Source organism: Hoplias malabaricus, chromosome X2 (assembly GCF_029633855.1).
Source record: "Hoplias malabaricus isolate fHopMal1 chromosome X2, fHopMal1.hap1, whole genome shotgun sequence".
NCBI lineage: Eukaryota > Metazoa > Chordata > Actinopteri > Characiformes > Erythrinidae > Hoplias > Hoplias malabaricus.
This window is the reverse complement of record NC_089819.1, coordinates 40799132-40804627: the sequence shown is the minus strand read 5'-3', so window position 1 is coordinate 40804627 and position 5496 is coordinate 40799132.

The window sequence follows — 5496 nt, the reverse complement described above, 5'->3', positions numbered from 1 at the left end:
TTTAGTGGGAATAACGCTTTCCGCTTGACCACGCCCCTTAAAGAGCGCGCGCCAGGGTCCGTCCCAACCCATGCCCTTGCTAACTTCCCCTCATCATCCACAACTTCGTCTTATATAATGCCCATGGAAAAATATCAAGAGTGTGCTAGAAAGCTATGCAAATGCTTTTTCTAGCGTGATCAAAATAGCAAAAATATACTGTTTGTGACTGTCAGACCCTCACTACAATGTTCCAGCATCTACTGTAAAGTTTTCCCAGAAGTAGAGACTGTACCGCAGCAGAAACAACAAACTCCTATGTGACCCTTCATTTCATGAGGAATATTAGGCGATCAGTTATCCAAAAACCTTTGGTATTTTACTGCAACAATCCATGCGAAACAAAAAACAGAGAAATAAACTGCACCTGACACGTTGCAGAATTAAGACAAAGGGTACATGGCGAGGGCAAATGAACAAGGGGACAACAATAAGATTGGAACGGACAGCGGGGTTTTTTCGAAGGTAATCACAGAAGTGCCCTTGTTACACAACAGGCAACTCAATATTACACGTATTCGTTCCCCTACACGTGAAGGGACTTTTATTTTGTCACCTCGTTTACATTAGATCAGACCAGAGCCCACTGGATAAAACAAGAGCATTGTCAGACCAACGACTGTAGTCTCCACTGCAGACACTCCGCCCAGAATCTGGCAGTTAGACTACGACTGTAATGACTCTATCTATCTATCTATCTATCTATCTATCTAGAGATGTAAGTTCAACCACAGTCGCTTTACATACAACCCAGTAATAAAATATGTGAAAATCTTGAAAAAGAAAATGTATTCCCAAAAATATTTATCAGTGTAAAATATGATTATATTAAGAATGAATTATTGGGCAATACAATGTGCATTTATTATAGATATTTTGAGAAATTCTTAAGTGATTTTTCTGTTGACACTGAAGTTGCCACAAATTAATCATATAATTAAGCTTTATTTATAAATAAAATAATTTATTAACAAATGGCACAATTTAATGATAAACTTAAAAATAATAATCGGTAATTATTATGAATTGTATTCTATAAATAAATAATAATTTTATTACCGTGACCACTGCCTCGTATGTGTCTAAATATGACCAGTAGGTGGCAGTAGATGCTCACAATTCTCTCAACTTAGGGCGTGGGAAAGGAATTTAATGCTTGGGAACTACTTCAGAAAATATATGGCAATTAGATATTTAATTAGAGATCTGAATTTCTGTTAGCATAAATCATGGCACATATGTGGACACCACCTCTTCTGAAATTAAGGACTTATTTTTTGCCACTTAGGTTATGTTGCAAAAAAGATGTATATTTTTTCTTTAATTCATCAATGTGCACTGTGGAATCCTAGCAAAGGAACCAGAGTAATTAAGTGCCTGTGTTTGGTTTAATATATAAATAAGAATGTGTGTGTGTGTGTGTGTGTGTGTGTGTGTGTGTGTGTGTGTGTGTGTGTTTGTGTTTGTCACTCCCTGTGGGGGTATGATCAGAGTAAAAGGCTGGACCCCTGCTGAGATCACACACATTTTAATACCCAACACAGCCAGACATCTCCCTATAGGCAATCAAGGATTAACAAAACACACCCACCCACCCACACACACACACACACACCTTTGGAGACTCTCACACGTAAACTGTCAAAGTGTGTTGAAAGCAGAACGCATTCCACTGCTGACTACAACATTTACAAATTACAGCAGTGCACATATGCTGGCTTTAATGTGCCCACAGGAGGGCGCTCAATCACTAAAAATCATAGACTATGCTAAAGACTGAAAAATATTTTTTCCCTCAAACTGCCCTAGTTATAGGCTGTGTCCTCCACCGCATAACTACAGTGGCCGAGATGAGTCCATACTTTTTCCATACTGGATTTGTAAGATTTTTCTAAACAGCATTTGTAAAAAGGCAGCTTGTATGTATTTAAACATTTTTGTTATGATTAAAAGAACATCAAAGTAAATGTGCCCTTTTGCCAGTTTAATAATAAATTTTCTTTCAGTGTGAAATTTCAGATGCTAGGTCAGCTAACAATTGTTAGTTGACTTAGCATCTAGCATAATCATAATTAACATACATTCATTGTCTGTAACCCCATCAGAGGAGTGTGTGTGTGTGTGTGTGTTTATGTGTTTATGTTTCATATATTCTCCCACAGTAATGTGAAAAGGAGGTGATTAATATTCATCTGCATTTCATAACACTTTAGTCAAGAGTAAACAAGAACATTGTTGTCATTCACTTGGACATGAGTATATGTCACCGTGCCCAATGCCAAGAGTCCACCAGTGGAGTGTAAATCGCCAAAGCACTGAGCTGTGGAGCAGTGCAGCTGTGTTTTCTGGAATGACTGAACTCCATCCAATGCATTTGGTATGAATCCAGTACCTCACCACTCTAATGCAGCTGAATGCTATCAAATCCTCTCAGCTATGTTCCAGTATAGACAGACACTACAGTACAAGAAGAACAAACTGCTTACTGATGCCCTTTATGTCAGAATAAATGTTTGACAAGAAGTTGTCCAAATTTTCTTGGTAGCTACATTAGTCTCACATTTTCAGACACAAATATACAGCACTGTCCAAAAGTCTTCTTCTTATTATAATTTATAATAATCTATATTCAAAATAAACATGGTGCTTAAATGATACATAATTGCAATAAATGTGAAAATATATATACATTAATTCATTCATTGTCTTAAACCGCTTATCCAGTTCAGGGTCACAGTGGGTCCGGAGCCTACCCAGGATCACTGGGTGCAAGGCCGGAACACACCCTGGAGGGGGCGCCAGTCCTTCACAGGGCGACACACACACACACACACACACACACACACACACACACACACACACATTCACTCACACTTTTTAGTCACCAAACCACCGACCAACGTGTTTTTGGACTATGGGAGGAAGCCGGACTACCCAGAGGAAACCCACGCAGACACGGGGAGAACACACCAAACTCCTCACAGACAGTCACCCGGAGTGGGACTTGAACCCACAACCTCCAGGTCCCTGGAGGAATAGTGGAGGATGCCCCAGAAAAAAAAGATTGAAGAGAGGAGCCAGAACTTTGTAACACAACAGTATGAGGCCTGATTTCTTCTGGACGTCTGCCTTCAAACAGATTAAACACATCCATTACTCCATTACTCTACTATAACACCGGATGAATTAAATTCATTATTTTCTCAGAGAGTAGATATTATATTATTGAACCACTGTAATAACATACTAATAATGCAATACAGCCCTCACTGCTGATGACTTTCATGGAGTCACTTTTCTTAAAACAATAAATATAACATTTGTTCTAACTCTCTAATTTGTTTTTATGCTCTACCTCTTACGGAACAAAAGCCAGAAGCTCTAGACATCAGACTGAGTGCATATAAAACATCAGGATTCAAAATTCAGTCTGATGATTAAGATTAAGTTCGATATTCAGGCTGTAAGTTTGGAAAAATTAAAGAAAATTCCTGGTCAGTCTTGCTGTGGGCACAGAGCCTTACTGGCTTCATTGTCAAAGCAGGAACATTAGAAGGGTTCCAGATAGGGTGCCAATCTATTGCAGGGCATCACACACACACACACAGTCACTCACACTCACATCTGTGTGCAAATTAGCACATGCAATCATCCTACCAGTGTGTGTTTGACCTGAGGCAAGGATCCAAGCAGGACTCCGAGACCCTGGCTGGCAGTGACACCCGTTTGCCTCCCCGACACTCTCACATCAGCCTTCATTGTGAGATTAACTGGGTTCATCTCAAGATTCAAGATTCAGTCTAAGGTTTACAATCAACATACAGGAAATCAAGTAGGAAATCTTCAATCTGAAGATTGTGTTTATCTGAAGAGCTAAGAGGTTCAAGACCCAGCTTAACATACTCTGTAAGATTCAAGATTCAATCTGCAGTCGAGGATTCTTTTTCAAAATACACCCAGAGGTTCACCCAGAACATACTTCATGACACAAGCTTCAATATACAGTCTGTCATTTGGGATGATCTTAGGACTGAACATTTTGCCTCTGATTCAATCTTAAGTTTAATTTTCAATCTATAGTTTTCATTAAAACTAGGACTCTAGATTCAGCCTGGGATTCAAGACTAAGTTCAATATTTAATCTGCAGTTTGGCAAAACTTAAAGATTCAGTATGAGGTCTGAGTCTCATTAGGGTTCTTCTAAGTTGCACTTTAAAGGATCATTGGGTTCTCTTTATCTTGTCTATTTCGCAGCTCCAGAAGAGTGCAGAGGTTAAACAGATGATTTTTCTGTACCTCACTCAAGTATCTTAGATATTTTTAATAATAGAATATTATTGTACCAAATGCTGATAAGCCAGTAGTCGGTTGGGCGCACCCTTGTGTCTGGATCTGGATCCACTGTTTCTGTGTGTGCTTCAGTACAAACATTTTTAGCACAGTTTACTCTAGGTTTGAGGTAGTGCCCATAATTGGTAAAGATCCAGATGTCTGTTTAAAGACTGCAGATGGGAGGCATACACACCTTAAAAATGATGAGCCATCACAAGTTTTTCTCTCTCTCTCTCTCTCTCTTTCTCTCTCTCTCTCTCTCTCTCTCTCTCTCTCTCTCTCTCTCTCTCTCTCTCTCTCTCTCTCCCAGTATTTGACTTAAGGAGACATCTGCCTTTAATTACCTTCATGTATATTTATATACACCTCCTTCTCCTTACTCTCATTTCTTTTATCTCCTTCCAGCCATGCCTCCTGTTTCTGTCTGCCCTTATTTCCTTTAACCCCCCGTCTCTCACCCACTCTACTATTTCTTTTACTGACACACTTCAAAAGCAAAGTCTGAGTCAAACTATGGATCAATCAAGGTCAGATAAAAAAGAAATGTTCAAAATCTGAATGAAAACCCAATTAAAATTAAACACGATCTGAGTCAAGATCTGAAAGTATGTATCAAAGTAAGCATCAAAATCCACACCAAATCCATGTCAATCAAGTCCAGATCAGTATCAGAGTTGAAGAGTCAAAATGTGAGTCAAAATCAGAGTGAAAGCCAGTGTAAAAATGTGAGTCAAAGTGAAAATCCAAGTCAAATTCAGTGTAAAGATCAGAGTTCATTCTGAGTCAAAAATCTAAACCAAAGTCAGAGTTATAATCCGAGTCAAAGTTGGATTCAAAAGGTGACTCTGAGTCAGAATCAAAATCTGAGTCAAAGTGAGAGTAAGACCCAGAGCCAAAGCTTGAGATCAAAGTCAAAGTCAGAAATTATGCACTGAATCTATTTTAAACATGGCCATATCCATTTGGTGTTCCCATATTAACTGGTTCATCCAGGGGCTGCATTTAGTTTCTTCATCTCATGTCTATTGTACTTTACTGAAACTATACAATATCTAAAATATAATAATTTTAATAAATATTGTTTTGATGTCCTAGTGTTCACTCACTACTGGTAAGTGCACACAC